Source organism: Crocodylus siamensis, chromosome 2 (genome assembly GCF_052110815.1).
Source record: "Crocodylus siamensis isolate JL-2025a chromosome 2, ASM5211081v1, whole genome shotgun sequence".
NCBI lineage: Eukaryota > Metazoa > Chordata > Crocodylia > Crocodylidae > Crocodylus > Crocodylus siamensis.
The window spans coordinates 285,522,180-285,546,595 of record NC_143396.1 but is presented as its reverse complement, the minus strand read 5'-3'; the positions used below and the strand labels follow the sequence as shown (position 1 = coordinate 285,546,595).

The window sequence follows — 24,416 nt, the reverse complement described above, 5'->3', positions numbered from 1 at the left end:
CAGTCTCATCTTGAGTCAAGGGGTTCACTGGCAAAACTGAAAAGCAAATAGATGCTACACTGTTAGTCATGTTACAAATTATAAATAACATTAATTCCAATTTAGCCATGTGTCCATCTATACTTCACACGCTGGCTACATAACTGAGTGCTTCTGGAACTGAATGGCCTTTAGAGTTGGAACAAGGTACAGCTAAAGAGAGACAAGTTAAGACCATCCATTTATATAGTATAGGCCAACAGTCGGTAACATTTTTGGGTGGAATGACGCAACTTGGGTCCAAGGTTGCTTGAAGATCTGGCTGCTGCTCCCACCACCACTTCTACCCACTGCATGGCTGAGGCACAGCAGGAGCCAAGCTGCCTAGCCCCGTGGGCCAGATCCAATGACTCTGTCGGCTCGATCCAGTCCATATGCTGTAGACCAGCGGTTCTCAACCTTTTGCACCTTTACGTCCCACCTAGGTAAAGTCAAAAAATCCTGGTCCCACCAGTTGATGAGCAGGTCTCCTAGAGGCCAGTCGAAGAGCAGGGAGGGGAAAGCTTCCCCAGTGGCCAACTGAAGCGTGTAAAAGCGAAACGGTAAGTCCCGCCACGGCACTTCCAGTTTTCCCGCCGTGACCCAAGTCCCAACTAGAGGACCTTCGCGTCCCACCAGTTGAGAAACCCTGCTGTAGACCACGATAGCCTAAGCACTTTGACCAACAGCAACAGTGAAAGGAACAAATCAGGGGGTTGTCAACAGCTTCTCAAACAATCTCGTCCCCCCAAGAAGTTACCCCCTTGTCTGAGAACAGTCATACATTAATACTTTTCACAGAGAAAGAGAAAGCACCTGGTTGAAGGGAAACTACTAGACGAAAGCATACCCCACAGTCCTCATTCAGGCTGCACTCCCACCTAGCTCGGTGGAAATTCTGCCCAGGCAACTGCAGCAGTGGGATGTCGTGTCCTGGAATTTCTATGCAAAATATGTACATTTTGGTTACTATGGAGAATTTACCATGCCCTTCTCAATGATTATGCCCCGCTAAAGGCATTCCCAGGATGTCCTAATACCAACGGGGTTTGAGGCAGGGATGGTCTTTTCATTGCATGATATCAATGCCTTGGACAAAGCACCCCTGGTCTCGACTGGGAGCTCTGGCTGCTGCTGGAATAGAAACAAAGCAACAAGGAGGGCGAGCAGTGCTGCAATTTCACAGCCTTGTTTCCAGGCTGAAAAGCAGAGTAGTACAGAAGCTGGCTGGTTTTGTGACAGTCTGTCAGCAAACTTAGGCCACATTTCTACTGAGCCTGGGCTAAGTCAGATGAAAGGGATGGATTTATAGTTAAAAAAACAGAAAACCCCACAATAGTTGTTTTGCAGGAACAGACTGACATGTGTAGGAAACTGAACCTGGAACCGCTCGATCTAAAAACATGAAGACCTCCATTGCTTGAGCTAAAGACCCCACATTTCTTTGTGCAAAAGCTGGCCAACTAATAAAGGTCTGTAACAAGGACTTAGCCGCGGAAGGAGAGAGGAAGTTACACGGTGTAAGTCGGCATGAGTTACAATGTGGCTCTGACTTAAACTGACAACTTAAGCCCCTGCTCTGTGTAACCCTGTTTCTCACATGAACACACTTTGTTTCCTTTTAACTTTTCTTTTATATGTTTGGTGTAAACTGTGACTTAAATCCAACCTATAAATATCTGTGAGAAAAGAAAGTAATTTGGATGCCAAGAAAAGAGCAGAGGATGGGGGCACTGGCTTACAAGATAACAAATATTTTCACAAGTAAAATATTGGAAAATTCTTCTTCCTTTGCTCAAACAAGTTTGAGTTCAAGGTTCAGGCATTTCTGAAACATGATGTTCCCAGCAAAAACAACAAGAAAAAAAACCAAAACAGATTCTTCAAAATCAGAAACAGAAATGAGTGAAGAGGTCAGTAGAGAAGGTCAGATATAAAATAACTGTAGAAAACTTTACTGGGCAAATTCTACAGTCTCATTTCTAGATATTTTATTGCAGTCACTAACCTTTCTGCTACTCCTTCCATTGCATCAATCTGTCCTGCTCTCAGGTAGATAGTTGAACCCAATGACTGGCAAATTTTTCTTTTTGCTACCCAGAAAAGCATTTTGAAAGTGTGTAGAGAGCCTTATCTAACAACCACTATTATTATATGCAATCTCAACTCGAACTGTTCCTAGATAAGTAAAGCCCCTCAATTTTCTTCCTGGGAAAAACCTCTATAAATGAATGAGGTCTCACAAATGGAGCATCTCTTCATTTTTGAGTAGTAGTTCTTGACAGTCTCAGACATTTCACTGGAAAATAAAAGGAGGGGACTGCAAGCAAACGCCTTATGAAGTCTTCACATGCTAGCTACCACCTCAAGACAAAACAGGAAATAGAATAAATGTGAAGGGACAGAAAAACTGGCCCGCTACCTGTCCCAGAACAGAAATTAGCTCAGAATGTCTGAAAAACAGCAGGAAGTTATTATGTCTGCTTGAGGTAGCAGGTGCCAATGGGCAGTAGTGTGGCCAGCTAGACACTAACAGTCTTTGGATCAGCTAAAGACAGAGACAACTTAATAAAAGGCTGGAGGATTTTTAAGAATCCAGAAGGTGCTGGTCAGGAAAGGGTGTGCCTTTACAAACACGCACCTCCAACACTGCTGATTCTCCCAATTCAGCAAACCTTAAAGCATGTTCTCAGTGGCTGTTTCTAGAGGTAATGGAGGAATTTGAAATGTGCCTGCATCCAACCTAGACAGCCGGATTTAGCAATGACAATCACCACTCCATGCCAGTACTGGGAAAACGGAGCATCACAGTCCTACACGTGCAGATATGCACATCCACTGCAGTCCAAGCGGTGGTGGAAGCACCAAGACGACGTCCTGCCTTGACACATGAATTGCAGTAATCCAACCTCGGGCGGATCTAAACCCTGCCTCTGTGCCAGAGAGCAGTGGCAGGAAGAATCCCACTAAAGCACAGCTTTACGTGTTAACTGTTACTTGCTTTTGTTTTCAATTTTTTTTTTTTTAACTCATCAGAAGAATGATTAAAACTAAACAAGCTAACGTGTGTTTCGGATCCAATGAAACACTAGAAACTGAGCAATAAAGCAGTTCCTCAAATAAAAGCTATATGACACACCGGGTTCATATAAAGTCCTTCCCCTTCTAAGGATTTTGCTCAAACCAGCCTGCCTTGCAGGGTGAAAGGACCAGCAGTTTGGCAAGTATTCGGCAAGATTTAGTGTGCTCCTATCCACGTTACTAACTCAAGACGCGAGTGAGCGTGACTGGCAACTGCTGCCGACGAAACAGGTTCTGCGCATTACAGGTCAAGACAGAGTGTGCACTGGGTGGAAGTTGCACTGCACCTGCTTGCAATATGTCTTGTATTTCCCAGCCCCATTAATCCTTCACTTTCATGTGTACTCAAAATCCTCGCATGGATTTAGGAGGGGGATATTCACAGAGCTAGTGTAATGAGACAAAAGCCAGCTATTTAAAGGCACCGGGTGAAATTCCGGCCCCACAGAAGGCAATGGCAAGACTCCCACTGTTTCCAATAGGACTCTGATTTCATCTGTTGCAGCATTATTATTTTTCGAAGGTTTCTGAAGTGCTGAACATGTTATCTCCATGAAAGGCCAAGAAATTAATATCTTGTTTCACTGGATATACAGCAGCATGATCAAGAAGTTTTAGGAATCAATTTTCAAGTAAAGCATGAGGCAATGAACATGGGGTACCTAAACGGGTCTCTCAGCAGGGCAGAAGTATTTGGCTAGAAAAGAGGACTGTGCAATCTCTGTCCCTAGGAGCGATCCAAGCCTAGCTTGAAATGGAGGCTGTGGATGGATGGTTAGAGCGCAAGCTTCCCCATACCATCCCGTGTCGTGTTGTTCTTCACGCAGGTATTTTCCAATTTTGTACTAATTAAAATTTTTCCAAACGGCCAAAGACTCAGAGCATCAGCATTCATACATTTTTAACATATGAATATTCCCAGGATGCCCTGTATTGTTTTTCTGACTTGCTGACTGTTCCAGGACTACAGGATTCTCCACATGGGATCACTTTGCTAAGGGTTGTATTACTGCATTACCACTACAAAAAGAAAAAGAAAATCACCATCTTAAGATAAGTATATGTGCAGTGTAATTACACAATTTTGGGTGCATATATTTTTCTATGAAATATTCTGGAATTGTTTTAGTCTAGGGGGAAAGATAGCTAAACAAATAATTAGCTCTTGAACAAAGGGATCTTTCTAGTCGCAATTCTGCTAAGAAATATGGATTTATTTTATTTGAGCACTACGCTCTTTCTGATAACAGTCTTTGAACACTGAACTCTCACGTCTTAGTCACAAGTTGAAAAGCTCTTGACAAGAATGAAACACCTTTAAAAACACTGGTACATTAGTAGAGCATGGTGGTTAAAAGCCTTCATCTGTTGACTTAAAAAAAAAAAATCCATAGAAATGAGCAATTCTAGGATCTTCTAAATAGGCAAACGCATGCTTCCTGTGTAGCAGATTTAAAAGTGTGCTGCAATCATCTTTACGAGTAAGAACCATTAAAATAAAAATGCAGAAAAATCTGAACTGTCTATTTATATAGTCAGGCAGCTGTGAATTAAGCTTCCTTAGGCTGCTCTGCCAAGGACCCCTTAGGCCTTTTCAACTACCTGAAGTAGAGACAAGAAGTAATCCTGTCTTTATTATATAATACATAATAGCCCAAGACCAGAGATGGAAAGGTTTGATCATAAATCTACCATCTCTACCCCATATAATTTCCAAGTCTTTTAAAATCTAAAATGCTACTGTGCACGCCAAAAAGAAAAAAAAAGAAAAATTCCTCCTCGCAAAAATTCCCAGCAAGTTTGAGGAAAAAGTGCGCAAAAGAAATAGCAAAACTCCTTCCTGAACCTCAAATGCAGGTTACTTCACTAGTACAAAACTGACAGCTAGCTCTAAATTATTAATTTCTATCAACACAGAAATGTATTGTTTGCTTAAATGCATTCCTCATACTTGATACCACCATCTCAGCGGGAGAACATTCGACCTATCTGCCATGCTAAAATACACGTTTCATTCACCTCTTAAACGCATTTCTTCTGAAACGTGAAGTCCTCATCTCCAACTCCTAGCTATTATGAGAGGGAGGAGAGGACATGTACAGGCGCCTGCTCTAAGCACGGCTGGGAACGGACACGACTCTTGAGAGTTTCACTACCGCCCTCCGGTTTGTGAGCGGCTGCAGTGAACCCGCCAAGACTTTGCTCTGTGCAGCACTCAAACTCTGCCTACGCACTCAGGAAGACGACAATATGCCAGTTTACACTTGGTTCTCATTTAGGAGGTTGCTCGTCCGATCTAAAGGGATACAAAACTAAACTGAAAATGTGAACGCTTACAGTCTGAAGAAACTGGTGGCTTAGGCCAAATTTCACTATGAAAAACTTCTGTAAAAGTACATTTTTTTAAAAAGCTCTGCATATGTTTGGTAGTGAGGCTTCTACGTTTTAAAGTAATGGTGATACCCTAACAATCCCACTTTGTTTATCTCAGTAAGTACTAACACCGTGGATGAAAGAAATTAATCTTTCTAAGCTGGAAAGAACGTGCATGGTACAGCAAGATTTCACAAGCAAGGTAGCCAAAGTCCTGACTTTGCAAACTCTTTCTTACATAGACCTGACTTTATGCAGCAAATAGTCCAAGGACTGAAATGATTAGATTTTAAAACATACTTTGGAATTAATTCTCCTCATTATTAGAACGTAGTATTTTATATTCTGTCATCATCATATACATTTATACCCATATACTCTACCACACACACACACACACACACTTAAGTAAGAGAGATCACAGAGAGAGGGTAAAACTGATTTCTGTAAAGAGTGAGAGGGGGGAAATTAAAATCAAGTTTACAAAAAAAACACAACCCCTTCCTGTCTTGCTTTCAAACATAGTTCCCCATTCCCACATTCTTATACAAAAAAGAATTGATTCCAGAAGATGTTTTAAAATCTAGTATATGGATATGCATATTTTTTATGCAGATAAATCATTATTTTCTTACACAAGTTAAATGGAAACAAATCTCACATGTCCAGAAGAGAACAAACTCCTTAGAGACTACCTTAATTATTTAATATACTAGGCAAGACAGTATTCAAGCACCACTGATTTGGTGAAGTTTGGGCATTGTCTATTAGTGAGAGGCCACAGAGTGGGACCTCTGCTGTGGGACTTCATAGAGAGCTGATTCTGTTCTTGACTCCAAGACAGGCTCACAGCGTGACCCTGGCCAAGTCAATTAATACCTTTGTGCCTTAGTTCTCAATCTGCACAATGAATATATTACTGCTCCCTTTTCCTGCCCTTTGTCAGGCCTATTTATTTACACTGTAAGCTCTCTGGGAAAAGGACCATCTCTTACTACATGTTTGCACAGAGCCTGGCAAAAAAAGGGCCTTGATCCTGGTTGGGGCCTCTCTGAACTTCTCCAGAGCAAATGTTAGTACAGTTTGACTGCCTATATTACAGCAGGAGGGGTTTGATCCTTCACTCATCTTTTAAAAGAGACAAAGTTCATATATTATTTGCAAAATTAATACTGTCCACTCTTCTCTATTTTTCCGTAGCTATTTTAAAGTTGGGTAGACTCAAGAGCGGCTAGAAAGTGACTTACGTGGGGTGCCATGATATCCTTTTAAGGGTGCTGAGGGGTACTGCACGATATCAGCATCATTAGGCGAGCACACAGTTACAAATGATTCAGAAGATAAATCCAGAGATTTCAAATAGCATCTTACACGAGGGCTTTCTGAGATTGTTGCAAAGGAAGAATTTCTCTATTACTTTTTCGTAGTCAAAAAATAAATGAAAATGAAGAGCCAGCATTTCTTGAGGGGTGCACTAAGTCTAAAAGGTTGAAAACTACTGAGCTAGAATCTGGCATTATTCATGTGATCTCTTTACTGAATATTAACCCCCACCTTGTCTCAGCTGGAAATCTATTCTAAACCTGAAAAAAGTCCTAATTAAGAAATGTTTGCTGGCTATATTTTCACTTATCAGGCCTTAATAGATGGTATACTACAGCAAATTAAATTATGGAAGGACAGCCATCCCATTACTAAATACAACTTATTATATGCATCAGCTTTTAAAAAAAGAATACACAACAATCTCTGAGATAGAGGAAGCTGATAGAAAATATACACCGACTAGCTAATCACACAAACCAAGGGAAAAAAATCTTTAAAGCACTTTTGTTGGATATAGAGCTCAACAAAAAATGTATTCTGTTCACTGTACACACGATACCAAGGGGAATAAGAGCCAGTTCAAGTTCTAAGTTACCATTACTTGGGTAATAGTTTCAAGCTGCAAGGCGCAGCCGTATAGGTCCAGCCAGACAGGCTATCACAGCAATGCTTTGATAGCATGGGGCCCTTAAGTGTCAGGATATAGAAAAGGCAGCCGTTGTTGGCTGTGAAAACAGTCTGATACAAACCAGATGGGGGCTGACTTGATGGGCAACACAAAGGAAAACAATTGGCTCATTCAACAAAGTCAGGCCACTGCCCCAGAGAATTAACAGAAGACAATAACAGTCAACCGGAGTGGAGGCAAACAAGAAACAGCTATGCGGTTATGGTTTAAGGAATTGTTTCTCTTCAGACTAAACATAAAGTTTTGATTTCTAATTCTTATATTCACTCATTTCAGTTTAGTTTACAGGCCCCTCTCCCTCCAAAGTCTTCTGTATAATTCATTTATATCATGCCTGCGTTCTAACACCTACTTAAACCGGGGGGGGGGAGGAAAAAGCTACACGACAGGGAAGGGCATATTATTTTAATGTTTCCTGGAGAATACCAAGATCACAGACAACTTGCTCAATTACTTCAGGGAAAAAACGTGGCAGATACGCAAGTGATCAATGTTCCCCTTGATGCTCTATTTTCTTTAAAAAATGGAAAAAGCCCCTGGTCATGTGCCAGAATAATAAAAGCCATCCTACAAAAATGCTTCCCAGTTTTTTGCAGATTTTTTAATTCAATAGAAGTAAACACCAGACTGACCATGTCACAGTATAACAGTCGTCTCTGCACTGCTCCAGTTAAATATTCATTAACACACCTATTTCATAGATTTCATAGACATTAGGGCTGGAAGGGACCTCGGATGATCATCGAGTCCAGCCCCCCGCCCAACGGGCTGGATTATTATGACGAGCCTAATTTGGAGGCATCCAAATATGAAAAAAAGAGTTATTCTTATTTAAGTCATAACTCAAATAACTTCATTCTTTTTTAACACCATGCTTGTTTGTAGCTGATTATAGTCCCAAATATAAATTGCTCTTGCTGTTTTATTGCAGGAACTATAAATGTGACATGTGCAAAGGTATTCTGATTACAAATGACTTAGAGAGATTGCACAGCCAGCTGGCTCTCTAAGGGCCTTCTGCAATTGTAGACTCAGGCTAAGAAAGCCCCAGTGTTTCCCTGCCGTATACTTCAAAGCACCCGCTGCTGGAGGCTCTGCATTGCAGCTATCCTTTTCGAGTCCAAAGGACTGGACGGTATGCCCTGAGGAGTGGTATGCCCTGAGGAGCAGGCCAACACTGCTTCTCGGTCTACCTTTGGTTGGCAGGGGGGCATGCATCAGTGACGAGCTGCTGTTTCACGTAGACTCTTTCAATAAAAGGCCAGGTTAAAGCCCTGAACTGATTGATCCCACTTGACAGCCTGAATGCCTCAAACAAGCCATCAGATGGTGCAAACCAGAAATATTTTTCATAGAAAAAAGTTAAGAAATAGAGTGCTTGCTGTCCACTGTAGGGTTGGCCCACAAGGCTGGATCCTTCCCAGGGCAGCAAAGAGGATCAGATGGCACAAAGCTGGGACCAGCTGCCCATCTCCTTTGTAGCACCTTCCTCAGCAGCTCTCCCTGCTGCCTGTGCTTACCTTGCTACAGAGGGGCTGGGAACCTGTGATGAGGGTTAACGCGGCCAGCTTGCACTCCAAGGAGAGGGGTGGGGAAGGGGTGGCAGGGATTTGTGGCTCACAGGAGGGAGCTGGGTTGCCAGCTTCAGCCCAGGTGGCAGAATGGTGCTGACCCCTGGTTTACTGGATCAACGAAGTCTGGAGCCAATACCAAATGGCCTTTGTCAATTTATTCCCATTTTTAATTGGAGAGGGGTTTCGCCTGGAAGCATGGTTGTGTTCTGAGGAAAGTAACTACTGTAGCACCTCTTCACTCATTCCATCTTCTCCCTGTTATTCAGAATAACATCGGGGGCTGGACTCAATGATCTCACGAGGTCCCTTCCAGCCCTAAACTTCTATGAATCTGTGAATCAGCTTCTTTTAGTGCCAGAAGTAACCTTGTACTCCCTTCTCTTCCTTGCACACTGCAGCCAGTTCTGCAGGGAAGTAGAGAGCTGGCTTCTATTCCAGCTCACACTTATCAGCAGAGCGATTAGCTCATTTTCAAAAGCAGGGCCAAATTCTACAGGCCCAAGGAAGATTGGAGCTGACGCAGGTGTAACCGAGCATGCCATTTGGCTTACATGTGCAGATCCCGGGGTGTTGCTGCAGCTCTAGGTGCCAGTAAACACATTCCCTACATGTTTCTTCACATTTCTGATGTGGAGCTCCTCATTATGCCATTGCTAGGGTGTTGCTGCTTGGAAGAGAAAAGCAACACCTAGCACAGCACACATCTCAGGCCCCTTCTTTTTCTTGCCCTTAGGTTTAAGAGTAGAGGACAGAGAAACTGGGAGTCCCTCAAATCTCAGGCCTCATTGAACTGGCAGATCAAGGGCAGCATGGCACAGGTCCCAAAGAAGTGGCCTCGCTCAGCCCCGCTCAGCACAGACAACACTTCTGGCAATAAGTGGATGCAAATGCCAGCTGGTGAAGCAGGCAGCAAACTGACCCTCTGGTATCCAAGGTCTCTGCTCCCAGGACCTGCTCTCATGCTCTGTGCCGTAGCATGCCTGACACCAAGGAGACCTCATATTCAGAAGCCAGGTGTCACCTTGCCCTTTGTCTGTCCAAAGGCCTGGAAGAGGCGACGGCTGCTTCAAGAAGTTAAATGTGAAGTCAGATAAAATTTAAGTGAAAAACTTTAAAAATGTAAATCCCATTTAAACACTCCGTAATTATGATTTACAGAACAGCTGCAATCAACCTGTGAAGTAAATAACAGTGTCTCAAAGACCTACAGCTATGCTCTGGGAATATAAAAAGACTAACTACACAAAAATATAGGATCAGAAATTAAATGACTGTTGAAACAATACCAAGATTTTCTTTTAAGTTGAGGACACCAGGGGTCTCCTGAGGCAGAGACAGAAACTGCAGCTGTCACACAAGCGTTAAACTAATATACCTTTGCTCATCTCTTGTACTATGCATACATTGGTGCTTCTCAACCTTTTTAAACTCCAGGCACCACTCCAAAACTTTTTAAGATTTAGCAATACACCACCTAAAAAGCTAATATCAATATATTATGAATGTTAACATTATAGCATTATGTTATGAATTAAAATATACTACTTTAATTAGAGTATACTCACCCCACTGCAAGGCCACCGTGGCTCAATGGAGCTGGACCTCATGCCCCCAGCAGAGCCAGATCAGGAAGTGGCCATAGCAAGAGCGCAGTCTTGCCAGAGCCCTTCCCAGTCTGACCCTGTACGGTGCCTCCCAAAAAAAGGCATGCTGGGCAGGCCTCTCTTCGTAAGGTGCATCGGAGCTAAATGGAGAAACGGCCGCAGCATAAAGGCACCTGTCTGTATTATATTATGCAGGAGAAATTGCCCCACACACCTCTGCTTTCACATGGACTCCCACATGTCCCCTGAGAAGTGGTGGCAGCAGAAAGGCATGCCTGCCTGTATTATATTATTCCAGTTCTACCTGGCGGTGGCAGCCCCTGTCTCCAAGCTGCCTCCATCGTGGGAGTGAAACTGCCCTGTGTGCCTCTTTTTAGATGGGATCCTGGAGCCAAACCAGGACGAGCTGTGGCAGAAAGGCATGCCTGCCTGCATAATGCAATACAGGCAGGAGCATCTTTCTGCTGCAGCCGCTTCTCGCTTCGGTTCCAACATGCCTCCTGAGAACAGCAGTGCATAGGACAACTCCCCCCCACCGTGGCTGTGGCAGAGGTAGCAGTAGCCCTTGGCAGGGTCTTGCAGCACCCTGGGGTGCCGCAGTGCTCAGACAATAATATTGGGACCTGAGATTACCACGTGGCTATAACAGCTTGAGTGAAATTGGAGGTGAGCAGGTCAACCCACTGAGCCACTCTGACCTTATGGTCTGGAGTCAGAGCTTAAATGCAACTCTAACAGATAACATGGGGGCAGGGAGACAATTTTGTCTGTTATATAGGGTCATTGATTTATTATTCTGTCCTAAATCTACAATCCTGGGTGATGTTAAAAAAAAAAAAAAGGTGAGACGTTTTTCCTAAACTGGACATAAGGAAAAACTTCTTTACCGTCTGAGTCTCCAGAGTCTGGAATAGACTTCCCCCCAGAAGTGGCGCAAGCACCTAATCTGGATACCTTTAAGAAACACTTGGATGCTTATCTTGCTGGGATGATCTGACCCCAGCTGACTTCCTGCCCCTTGGGCATGGAGCTGGACCCAATGATCTAGTGAGGTCCCTTCCAGCCCTAACATCTATGAAATCTAAGTGATAGGATGTCCAAGTTATGCCCTACCGCAGGGAAGTCGCCTCCTGTAGACAAAGGGTAGAAACATCTGCATCTTACAGAACTGAGAAACTATTCTTTGCTATACTCAGTAACTTCTGAGACTCTTCAGAACACTGCAGAAAACTTTCCTTTACTTTGAACCAATATACCAGGGTTTACATTAAAAAAAAAAAAAGTAACAGCTGCCTGCCCTAAGTGAGACTCTACGTAACAGAAGTGCTAAATCTATAGCTTTCCTGCGTGTCTTGCTAGTTAGTGTCTTCTCCATGGCAGAATTCAACACAAGCAACACAACAGTGTGTCCCACAAAGGGACCCTTCTCTGCCCTTCACAGGGCACAGTACAGTAAAAGGCACAGAATGAATTTGTATTACGTTTACAAAATTCAGTTCTTGGTGAAGAAAAAGGCACTGAGCCAACTTTAGGTTTGTAGGCATAATCTCAGGCTGCTACACAATTCAATCCTATCTGTACATTAGAAAATGAACAGTAGTTCCCACCTGATTTCCCTCTTTAGTCATCAGACCTTTTAATAATAATTTTTTTTTAAGGGAAAAGATAGGTGTTGGCAAGCTGCATTTTATTGACAATATCATGACCTGTCAGCAGAGCATATTACAACGTGCTTTTTTACCCAGTGCCCCTCTGGATGTTCAGGTAAAGGCATGATAGGATCTGATGCACGATCCACACAACCATGCTTCCTGCCATGTCACAGGACAGATTTTAATCACACCACGCACAGGACAGATCCTACTACGCCTTACTGCTGGGTACAGGGAGAGCCCAGGATTGTGACCCCAGGCTCCCCTTGCATCAGCACACTACAGGCAACCCCTGCTTAACACTGTTTTGCTTAGCACTATTTCGCTATAATGCTCATCTTAAATGGATACCTGATTCCACTTAGTGCTCAACAAGTTTCATTATAAGGCTTGTAGTTGCCATCTTGGGTCATTAAAAACAATGCCTAACCAGCGACAATGGGGGGCCTCACCACAAAAAAACCATGAAAATTGCAGCGGGCACCACAACCAGCCTGAAAAGTCGCCTGCTTGCCTCATTGATTTTGGTAGGTCTAAACTAAGCTCTACACTTAGCATGAAATAGAAGAGATGCTTAAGCAAGCCAGGCCAGAAAAAATCCATACCTATAATACTACTTGCAGTGTATGGAAACAAGATGCACATCTTTATGTTTAACCGTTTTAAAACATAGTAGGTGGTAAGGTGGTAGAATAACCGTAACATTTGGCTATGGATGCCAATCCGCTAGTCTAGGGGGTCAGCAACATTTTTGGGCAGAGTGCCAAAAACACCCACAACCTCAACTTGTAAGAGGTTGGTGTGCTGGGGTGGATGACAGGGGAGCCACAAGGGACACGATCCTCGCTGCTGCCATGTAGCCCTGGCTCCTTCCCCGCCATCCACCCAGAGGCATGTGTGCCAAGCAAAATGCCTTTGAGTGCCACACTCTGGCACCTGTGCCGGGGGTTGCCTACCCCTGCACTAGTCACTTCTTTCTAGTCATGTCACACCTAAGTGCCATCTCTTCGTACTGCAAGACTGGGACCTTGTCACAAAAAGAGCCATTCCTCCACTGTAAAAGTAAATAGTACTGATTTAGCTACACATACAGCTTGTTTCCAGCTGCATGCACAGTACACATCCTCTAGCCTCAACAATGTAGCACTGAGTAGAGGCTAATTCAACTTTTTTAAGAAGGCGGAAAGCTAAAACATGTCCAGCTGCCGCCTCCAACGGTAACTACAGACATCTTGGAGGGAAGGCAGAAGCAGTTTATCATGCTGTTTGCTTCTGAAGTTACTGTAGTGACGGGACTATAAAGGGCAACTTCTGCTTCCCCCTCAAACCCCGGGGACAAATGGGCACATGAAAAATAGTAACAAAGAAGGTTTTGCTCTACTTTCTCATCAATTTATCAGGGGCAAAGGTTCTTTATATTTGAAAGAGATGCTTCCAACCTCTCCAGGCCTTTGTCCACTTCTGCTAATGTACAGCACCTAGCAGAACCCAAAGGCATCAGTGAATGCTATTCTAATGTTTATTAATAAACATCCCTAAAAATTGGTTTTAAAAGTGTAAAAAAAAAGAAGCCAAATTCCAATAGCAAGGTTGTGCACTTTATAGGATGCAAGAGCATTTCTCAGCCAGACAACTTTATTCTTCAAACATCACAGCATGTGCCAATGACCTACTAATGACACCCTGTTGGGCTTAATTGGGGGTGTAGATGCACACCATGATTACTACCAAATAATCTACCCCAGATTTTAGGCTGTTGGGAGGAGAGGTCATGCTCAGTTCTCTCAAGCTGCCTGCCTGCAGCCGGTGCTATTACAGTACATAGCTACTAGAGGTGCCTGTACACAAGCACAGAGGCTGCTCCAATGCGCTGCAATTACAGCACGTTGAAACAGACTGGAGCATGGTAATTACCGTGCTCCAGCAGCCTCCCACATCCCGTGTATCAGCATCCCCACGCTTTAGTTCAAGTGCCCCCGGCACCATTTTAAAACTTGGAGATGCTGCTACCAGAGACACTGCGGTGCTTTAATTAGAGCGGCTCCCAGAGCTGCTCTAATTAAAGCACCACCCTAATCACCCCAGGAGCATATATAAAAGTGTCCTAGGTGGATGAGATTTTGTATTGAGCAAATGCAAACCCTGAGATGAAACAAACTAGGGTGACAGACATGTGACCCATCTACACTGCTATGTGATCATACCTCACTTTGGGGGGGGGGTAAAGTTACCCCGAGTGGAGTGGCTTACCTCAGTGTAAAGCTGCATATTGCAGAAGTGGCGTAGAGGACTTACAGAGTAAAAATCAATGTACTCCTCAGCATAAGGGCTGCATGTCCACATCAATCAGCAGCTTCTGCTTTACAAGTCCGTTCTCCATTTCTGCTAGCTTGTAAGAATGCCACGTAGAAAAGCCCAAAGAATCTGGTGCCTCCTTGCAGCTCCCTTGTGGTATAGAAGGGCCTCAAAGTTGTGGCAAAGGCCAGAAGCGTATAAAAAAGGACACGAGCCAGGTCAACAGATGCCAAGTCCAGAAAGCTCCATTGTAATCATCTACCCTAGCCTCCCACACCAGGCAGCTAAGGACAGTTTTATTTTACTAGATGCTCATCTCCTCTCCTCTTTCACTAAACTATGGACAGAGAACTATGCAAATGCTAATTCACGAGCAAATTCTTCTCTGTAGGGAAGAGAGGCTGGAACAGCTATCTGTCTGATGCAAGCATTAAAGAACATGGAGGAATCTTTGCCCTTAAACAACTTGCTCAAGCTCCTCAATTTTTGTGTGCCCCCCCACCCCCCTTTGTGCAAGCAATGAACGCATGAAAGGCGGAAAGCAGGTCAGCCTAGCCAGCTTGCTACCAACTGCTTTATTCAGAATTACTCAAGATCAGTGCCAGTGGGATTAGTGCCCATCTAGGGTTTTGTGTGAGTGTTTGTTTTTTGGCTTTATACAATGAAGGCAAAGCAATTACGGTAAGTTCCCCAAAGTGCCTGTAAATCCCTATGCATAATACAAAGCTGCTTTAGTCAGATCCTAGGGAATATAAGGATCCTGTACAGACAGAGAGATGACTTTGGCAGTGAGGTTCTGGATGGATTGCTGGGCTGTGGGGTGGGCAGAAGATCCAGCAGAACCAAGCCTTACCTGAGCTGTTTAACCTTTCAGTGGTTCTCCTGATTAAAGCACAAGGGTCTGCAGGCAGATGGCCCCTTGGGATGGCCAGATTTTCAGACAGATGAGCTGTCCTCCGAAGGAAGCAGGAAAATTCTATCTGAAGTCTTCGGCTTTGGGTGGGTGAGTGGAGAGGGGTTCAGTGAAGTAGAAGAATATAGAAAAGGTGCCGCTGACCCAAGGAGAAACCAAGCCATTCAAATGCCTTTGGCCAAAAAAGTGAGTTATGAGTAACCTTAATTGCACATGGGTAAAAAAGTTCCAAGTGGTTAAAGGGACTGGTATGCGTTTGCTCTCATCTCATCTAAGCCCTGGTAAGAAGAGTAACAGATTAGGCAATACTATAGTACTTTCATCTCATACCTCCAGCTAAGTAGCAGTGAGAAGTATACAACTGTTCTCTCAACTGCCTGGAAGCTGACCAACATGACTACAACCTACATCCCTGAAACATGGAAGCTATCGTAATTAGCCGTTCTGAAGTGGAAACTTCTTAATTTTACGAAAAAACAAGCAAAATTCAACACCCTAAGACCTGGATGCAAACACCCCTTCTACAGCCTTTTGTTCAAGCCGAATTTGCATACTTGCAGAGCAGCTTCACCACAGCCGAACTGCCTTCCCCAGGAGAACCACACCAGCACCAGTCCTCCTGTGCAATGTGAAACAGCTTCACAAGAAAAAAAGCAAAATTCAACATCCTGCTTGCCATCAGACACCTTTATAGTAAACAGACTACTCCAACTTTTATCTGAGCCTAATTTGCATAAAATGCACTTTTTCACCCTGGGGAATTTATACAGTATAACCTCATAAATCAGGCATGCTCGGGACTGAGCACCTGCCAGAAATTTGAAAATCCCAGATTTTTGAAACTAGAGCGGCAGCCGCATGTGGAGCAGCAGCACAGGGTGGTGGATGGCAGCAGTAACTGCTGCGTGCGTGCAAGCTTCTCCCTCCGCTGCTCCGGGACTGGTCGCTGCCACTCCTTGACAATTTATTTTCTTTAAAAGTGCTGGGTTTTTGAGAATTCTGGATTTTTGAAATCCATATTTATGAGGTTATACTGTACCATCCTCCAGTTCTCCTGTGCAATATGAAGTTTCATTTCTACCTGGGAGAAATTTTACAATTTTTGAATTCTCCTTTGCCTAGGAAGGGCACGTGAACCTGAAAGCTTGCAAATAAAGAATTTTTTTTGCAACTATCTAGTTTCATAGATTCATAAATGTTAGGGGCTGATGCTTTGGTCTAATAAAAGATATTGCCTTTACCACAAGATTTCTGACTGCTTAACCAGTAAACATTTAGAGACATGAGCTTAAACACTTGTCCAAAAAAAAGTTGTTTTTTCATCAGTAACTGTGAATAATCATCCCTCTAGTTTCCATCCATAGGCATGTGGCCCCTTCCTGGCACAGTACTGGGATCTCCCTCTTGGATACATGGGACTTTAGAAGGAATACCAGGAAAAAAACAGACCGAGGCAAATCCAAGGTCTCCAGGAGCAAGAAGTGAAGGCGGCAATTCTGAGAACTAATTAATCCTTATGATATACGGATAAAGGAAGGTCAACAGAAGGGACCTGAAAATGTGCTGGTGAGACCAATTTTTCATTAACAATAGTAGAAGGGGGAAAAGAAAAAGAGACGCCTGCAATAATGTTTTAGAGAATTGTCCGAAGTCCCACAAAGAATACTCCCTTTTATTTTAAAGTAAAAGCCTAAGTTTTTGTTTTATTGTATTATTGTATCATTATATCCCTTACAGGTTAGTAAAATTCCTTCACCTCCCCACCAACCCTTTCAAAGACTCTTCAAATGTTCTAGATGACCCAGTTTGAGTAAGCGGCTTATTATCATGTCAATATCTAATGACTTTTCCAAGTAAGCTGATGTTTTAAGAAATCCTATCTTTCTAAAAAAGTGCAATTTGAGGCACCTAAACATTGGGTGTTGTATACGAATGATTTGCCTGTAATACACCCTGCAGTAAATGGCACTTCCCACTGCTCATTCCTCTCCTGTGTGGAAAAGGAGAGTGAGGCAGAAATTGGTAGGCAGCTGAAGGGTACAATAAAAGAGACTTCCTCAACGAGAGACCTCTGAGGCTGGGGGCAGTGACCTGTGTCACCTTACCTACCGCTTGCAGCTGTTGGTAACTCCTAATACACTCCATTCCTCCACCACCAAGTCCTAGAGGCAGAATATATAGCTGAGCATACTGCACTTGCTCCACGCTCAAATTAACGTGCTTACTAAATCCATTGGAAATCCTACAGGTGGAGATGGCCAACCAAGGAGGGCAACTGGGGCAACTGACAACTGATGCCCAGGAAAAAGCCAACCTATTAAATAGGTACTTTGCGTCAGTCTTTCATCAGTCCCATGTGGCGCCCATGTCTCCTATGGGACAGGGAAATCCAGGTGCTGGGGATCCCCTACCCTCCATAAATGCTGACCTCGTGAAGGAACACCTTGAGAAGCTGGATACCTTCAAGTCAGCCGGTCCTGACAATCTGCACCCCAGGGTACCCAAGGAGCTGGCGAGCGTCATAGCCCAGCCCCTGGCACGGGTCTTTGAAAACTCCTGGCGCTCTGGTGTAGTGCCCGAAGACTGGAAGAAGGCCAATGTGGTGCCGATCTTCAAGAAAGGGAGGAGAGTGGATCCGGCTAACTACAGGCCTATTAGCCTGACTTCTATCCTGGGGAAGATCTTAGAAAAGTTTATTAAGGAGGCCATCCTTGAGGGACTGGCCCAGGCTAACATCCTAAGGGATAGCCAGCACGGGTTTGTTGCGGGTAGGTCTTGTTTGACCAATCTCATTTCCTTCTATGACCGGGTGACCTATCACCTGGACAGGGGAGAAGAGATTGATGTCATATATCTTGACTTCAAAAAAGCCTTTGATCTGGTATCCCACGATCACCTCTTGGCCAAACTGGCCAGTTGTGGCCTTGGCTCTACCACGATCCGCTGGCTGGGAAATTGGCTCCGTGGTTGGACCCAGAGGGTTGTAATTGATGGCAGTCACTCATCATGGTGCCCTGTGACCAGTGGGGTCCCTCAAGGCTCTGTCCTGGGACCCATACTGTTCAACATCTTCATTAATGATGTGGACACTGGAGTCAGGAGTGGACTGGCCAAGTTCGCCAATGACACCAAACTTTGGGGCAAAGCATCCACGCCAGAAGATAGGTGGGTGATCCAGGCTGACCTGGACAAGCTCAGCAATGGGCAGACGAGAACCTGATGGTGTTTAACACCGAAAAATGCAAGGTTCTCCACCTTGGGAGGAAAAACCTGCAGCTTCCTTATAGGCTCGGCAGTGCTACGCTGGCTAGCACTACAGAAGAAAGAGACTTGGGGGTCATCATTGACCACAAGATGAACGTGAGCCTGCAATGCGATGCTGCGGCTAGTAAAGCGACCAAAACGCTGGCTTGCATCCATAGATGCTTCTCGAGCAAATCCCGGGACGTCATTCTCCCCTGGTACTCGGCCTTGGTGAGGCCGCAGCTGGAGTACTGCGTCCAGTTTTGGGCTCCACAATTCAAAAAGGATGTGGAGAAGCTTGAGAGAGTCCAGAGGAGAGCCACGCGCATGATCAGAGGGCAGGAAACAAATCTTACGATGATAGGCTGAGAGACATGGGACTCTTTAGCCTGGAAAAGCGTAGGGTCAGGGCCTATAAGTTTATCAGGGGTGACCACCAGGATCTGGGGGAACGTCTGTTCACCAGAGCGCCCCAAGGGATGACAAGGTCGAACGGTCACAAACTCCTGCAAGACCGTTTCAGGCTGGACATAAGGAAGAATTTCTTTACTGTCCGAGCCCCCAAGGTCTGGAACAGTCTGCCAGCGGAGGTGGTTCAAGCACCTACATTGAACACCTTCAAGAGTAAATTGGATGCTTATCTTGCTGGGATCCTATGACCCCAGCTGACTTCCTGCCCTTTGGGCAGGGGGCTGGACTCGATGATCTCCTGAGGTCCCTTCCAGCCCTGATGTCTATGAAATCTATGAAACTGGGTAAGAATAAGAGGGGAACGTGGTGAAGGGGATATAATGGTAGGAGTCTACTACTGACCTCCTAATCAAGAGGAAGAACTTGACCATGAGTTCACCAGGGAGCTGGCTGAGGCCGCATGCTCTTGGTCCATGGTTTTCATGGGTGACTAACTACTTGGACATCTCATGGAAAGAGCACTCAGCCAAATCTGATCAGTAATAATGCTTTCTCACAAGCATTGATGAGCTTTATTTGTCACAAGAAGTCTATGGACCAACAAGGGGCAAGGCACTGCTGGACCTGGTACTGGTCAAAGGGGATGATCTAGTTAGCAACTTAAGAATTGAGGGGAAGCTGGGAAACAGTGAGCATGAGTTGATCACTTCCTATATTTACCACAAAAAACTGGCAAGTCAGTGAGCAATATGGAAGTCCTCAAATTTAGGAAGGCCCACTTCCACAAGCTTAGAAGGCTAGCTGTTTAGGGCCTGAAAAACCACAATCTGGCAGGGAGGAGTGTGTCCATGATGAATGGTTGCTCCTCAAGGATGCAATCCTTGAAGCACAAGGGAAGTCCATTCCAACCCGCAGAAAGAGTAGCAAAAGGGCTGGAGGACCCCCTTGGCTCAACAGGGAGCTCAAGGACCTCCTGCACCTTAAAAAAAAACAAAAACAAAAAAAAAACAACCCACCAAACAAAAAAAAAAAAAAACTTATAAAGGATGGAAGACAGGAAACATCACTAGGGAGGATTACTCAGCACTGGCCTGCACCTGCAGGGAGCAAACTAGGAAAGCCAAGGCTGAAATGGAGCTCAAACTGGCCACTCAAATTGAGGACAACAAAAAGTCCTTCTTCAAATATGTGGGAAGTCAGAAAAAGTACAAGGATAACATTGGACCCTTACTAAACCAGGTGAGGCCGCTGCTAACTGACACTTGGGGAAAAAGCCAATCTTCTTAATGATTACTTCACATCGGTCTTCCATCAGCCAAGTGGGATCAACCTGCCTGACAAGAGGCAGGATCACTAGGGGAAGGGCAAAACTGCACCCATCATTACCACTGATCTTGTGAGTGGGTGCTAAAGGAATCAGCTGACATTATAGCACAGCCTATGGTGAGGAAATTCAAGAACTCATGGTGCTCGGGCATGGTGCCTGATGATTGGAAGACGGCCAATGTGGTGCCTGTCTTCAAAAAAGGGAGAAGGGAAGATCCAGGGAACTACAGACCAATTAGCTTGACCTCAATCCCTAGAAAGACCCTGGCAAAAATCATTAAGGAGACCATTACCAACATCCTAACAGACGGTAATATTCTGAGAGAGAGCCAGCATGGCTTTGTGGTGGGTAGAACTTGTCTGACCAGCCTGATCTCCTTCTATGACCAGGCGATGCATAACCTGGACAAAGGAGAAGAGGTGGATAGCATATTCTTGGACTTCAAGAAAGCCTTTGACGTGGTGTCCCATGATGTCCTCATGGAAAAATTGGGGAATTGCAGCCTAGACAATTTCACAGTCCGATGGCTGAGGAACTGGCTCCGTGGACGGACCCAGAGAATGATAGTTGATGGAACCAAATCAACACGGCACACTGTAACCGGTCGCATCCCCAGGGCTCCATTCTTGGACCTGTACTCTTCAGTGGGTTTACAAATGATCTGGACTTGGGAGTAACAAGCAGACTAAGTTTGCGGATGACACCAAACTTTGAGGAAGAGCAGCCACCCCAGAGGAGAGGCCGACCTCAAGAGGCTTACAAGGTGGACGGATCAAAACCTTGTAATCAAAACCTGGCATTCGACGCTGATAAGTGCAAGGTGCTCCACCTTGGGAGAAAGAACACACACTATATTTATAGGCTACACTAGCCAGTACTGTGCCCGAAAAAGACTTGAGGGTCATGACTGACCACAAGATGAATATGAGCCACCAATGCAATGCCACAGCCAGCCTAGCAAACAAAACTCTGCCAACCTTCCAGTGCATCTCAAACAACCCAGGAACTCATCCTCGCATTTTACTCGGCCTTGGTGAGACCACAACTGGAATACTGTGTCCAGGTCTGGATATCAGAAAGGATGTGGAGAAGCTCGAGAGTCCAGGGAGAGCCACGTAAATGATTAGAAGACAAGAGGGCAGGCCTTATGTGGAGAGACTGAGAGACATGGCACTCTTCAACCTGGAGAAGTGCAGGCTCAGGGGTGACTTGGTGGCAGCCTGTCAGTATATATGGGGTGTGCATCAGGAACTGGGAGAATGACTGTTCACCAGAGCACCCCATGGGAAGACTAGATCCAACAGTCACAAACTCGTGGAAAAACTTCTTTACTGTCCAAGTCCCCAGGGCCTGGAATAAACTCCCCTGAGAGGTGGTGCAGGCACCTACTCTGGATTTCTTCAAGAAACACTTGGATACCTATCTTGCTCGGATCATTTGACCCTTGCTGACTGCCTGCCCTTTGGGAAAGGGGCTGAACCCGATGATCTTGTGAGGTCCCTTCCAGCCCTAATGATGAAATCTATAGTTCTTTTTATGCCTGAAAAATAACCCAGGAAATTCAACAGAATGAAGCTATGTTTATGCCACACCATGATGGATATTTTAAATGGGCAAAAGTCAAAAACCACAGTTACTTTTCCCAGAAAAACTATTACTCGGTTGCAAAGTAAATTTTCATGCTCTTAAACTAATGACCAGGGATCCAGGTTTTCCCAGACAAAAAAGTTTCCAATTCTCTGATTAAAAAAACCCAAAAAAATCAAAACATAAATTCTCTGATAAAACCCCAAAAATCTGTAATTAAAATGAAAGGTTAGATATAGATATAGATACATATATATAGAGAGAGAGGTCAGCTGAACACAAAGTTTTCTTGAGATATTTACAATTTGAAAGCCTACCAGTGCCTCAAATCACTATAATAAAATACATTTTAAATACCTATACATTTTGATATTTGATTTTCTGTTTTTTATCATGGAAAATCAGATCTCCCCCTGTCCCCTTAAGCTCACAGAACACAGGTCCAGGCCCCTCACTCCCAAGCCACAGCCTCCCAGTCTTGCCAGTGCCCCTCACTCCCCAACCACAGTCCCCCTGGCCCTGCTGGCAGCCCTCACTCCGCCCCCCCCACAGCCCCTCCCAGCCATGCTGGTGCCCCTCACTCCCCACCCACAGCTCCCTGACCATGCAGCTGTGCCGAAGGGAGCTCCCAACTGCCAGAGCTATGGGGCCAGGGACCCAGGTACACAGCCCCCTGCCCCCCTCCCCGCCTCAACAGAGCCCAAGCCCCACCTGCCACCCACAGGAGGCAGGAGCTGCTGCAGCCGAGTGGAGTGCAGAGCCCAGCTCACCCCCCTGTGGGCTCGGGCAGGGGGGCCCAGCTTCCCACTGCTGCACGCACTCCCATGCCCCAAAGATCTGTGTGCAGGGTCGGGGCAGGTGCACGCTGCCGAGTCAGGCTCCCCACCCTGCTGCCCTCCCCCGGGGCCTCTGCAGCCCAGCAGGTGGGACGCGGTGTGAAAAAGCAGAGCCGGGCCAGGCAGCGACGCTCCTACCCACTGCGAGCTCTATGATGCCCTGGCAAGGTGCCCCCTGCCTGCACAGCAGCAGTGGAGACAGCAGTACAGGGTTGTGCCCCTTGCTGTTTCTGCACGGGCAGGAGAGACCTTGCCAAGGCAGTGCAGAACTCACAGCGGCAAGGAGCTTCCCAGCACAACCCTGCTCTGTTCTGCTGTGCCAGGTCACGCCTGCTGGGCTGTGGAGGCCACGGGGGGAGGGCAGCAGGGCAAGAGCCCAAGCCCACAGTGGGCAGCCCACACCCACCCCAAGCACAGGTCTGGGGGGCATGGGTCTCTCCTGACCCCCGGGAGTGCACACAGCAGTGGGGAGCTGCCCCCCTCACCCCCACCCCTTGGACGAGCCAGACGTGGCCCCGTCCCACTCGCCACCGGGGCCCTGTGGCCACACATTCCACCTGGGCCCCAAGCCCCATGCACTGCCTGGCTGGGCAGCAGCCCCAGCCCCAACCCAAGCCCTGCCCAACTCCCTCCCTCCTTCCTCAAGGGGGCCTTAAGCCCCTGTCCTTCCCCCCCACCCTAACTTAACCTGCAGGAGCTGCTATCCAAGCTGTCTGGCTGCCATGTGCATGGTGTCCCCTACCTGACCACCCCCTTCCTGTTCCTCCCAGCCCATTGCAGGCTTTTGCAGAGAGCTCTTTGCAAAAGTGCAAAACCTGTGGATTTCTTCATTAAAATGAGAAATCTGCATTTTCCTCTGGTAAAGGAGGAAATCCATGTTTTTCTCCATTTTCCCCGTGAGAAATGGAAAACCCGGATCCCTGCTAATGACTTCTTATGAATGGAGTTTGAGTTGCTGTGGGAAACAGCTTTGCATTTTCTAACTGTATGCATTTAAAGTCTGCACCTAATATGTGATCTGTGGAAGAGCTCACCAGTCAGAGAAATATTAAGTGAATATCATCAAAAAGCCCTTTGGCATCATGGTGATGCGAGCAGTGTAAGAACCTGAAGAGAAGAGAACAGATCATGAATCATCGAGGTCTTGTGGAACAAGAAGGATTTCTGTAAGATTGGACTGGAAACATATTTGTCTACAAATTGGCATGACTACTGCCAGTCAGCTTCATGGCTTCAACTTCCAATGCTCCTCTTCAGAAAACAGTCACCAGGAAAGGAGGGACTGAAGATTACTGAAATCATTTTGACTGACTGGGTGCTGAGGCAAAAATAGAAGGATTCCTTGTGAAAAAAGTGATCCTGGCTCTGCTTCACTGGCTACTATATTATAGAGTGGGTGCAAAGAGTCTTTAGTGAAATCCTGTCTGAAAGAGAGCCAGCAGGGGAGTAAAAGAAAAAGTAAACTTCCAGTGAAATACTTGTGTAGAG

General features: G+C 45.4%; 1 protein-coding gene across 1 annotated transcript in view; it reads right to left on the bottom strand.

Annotated features, from left to right (window-relative positions):
- Positions 1-24,416, bottom strand: part of KIAA0586 (KIAA0586 ortholog) — a 119,461-nt gene that overhangs the window by 9,857 nt on the left and 85,188 nt on the right. The gene's annotated exons all lie outside the window — the stretch shown is intronic.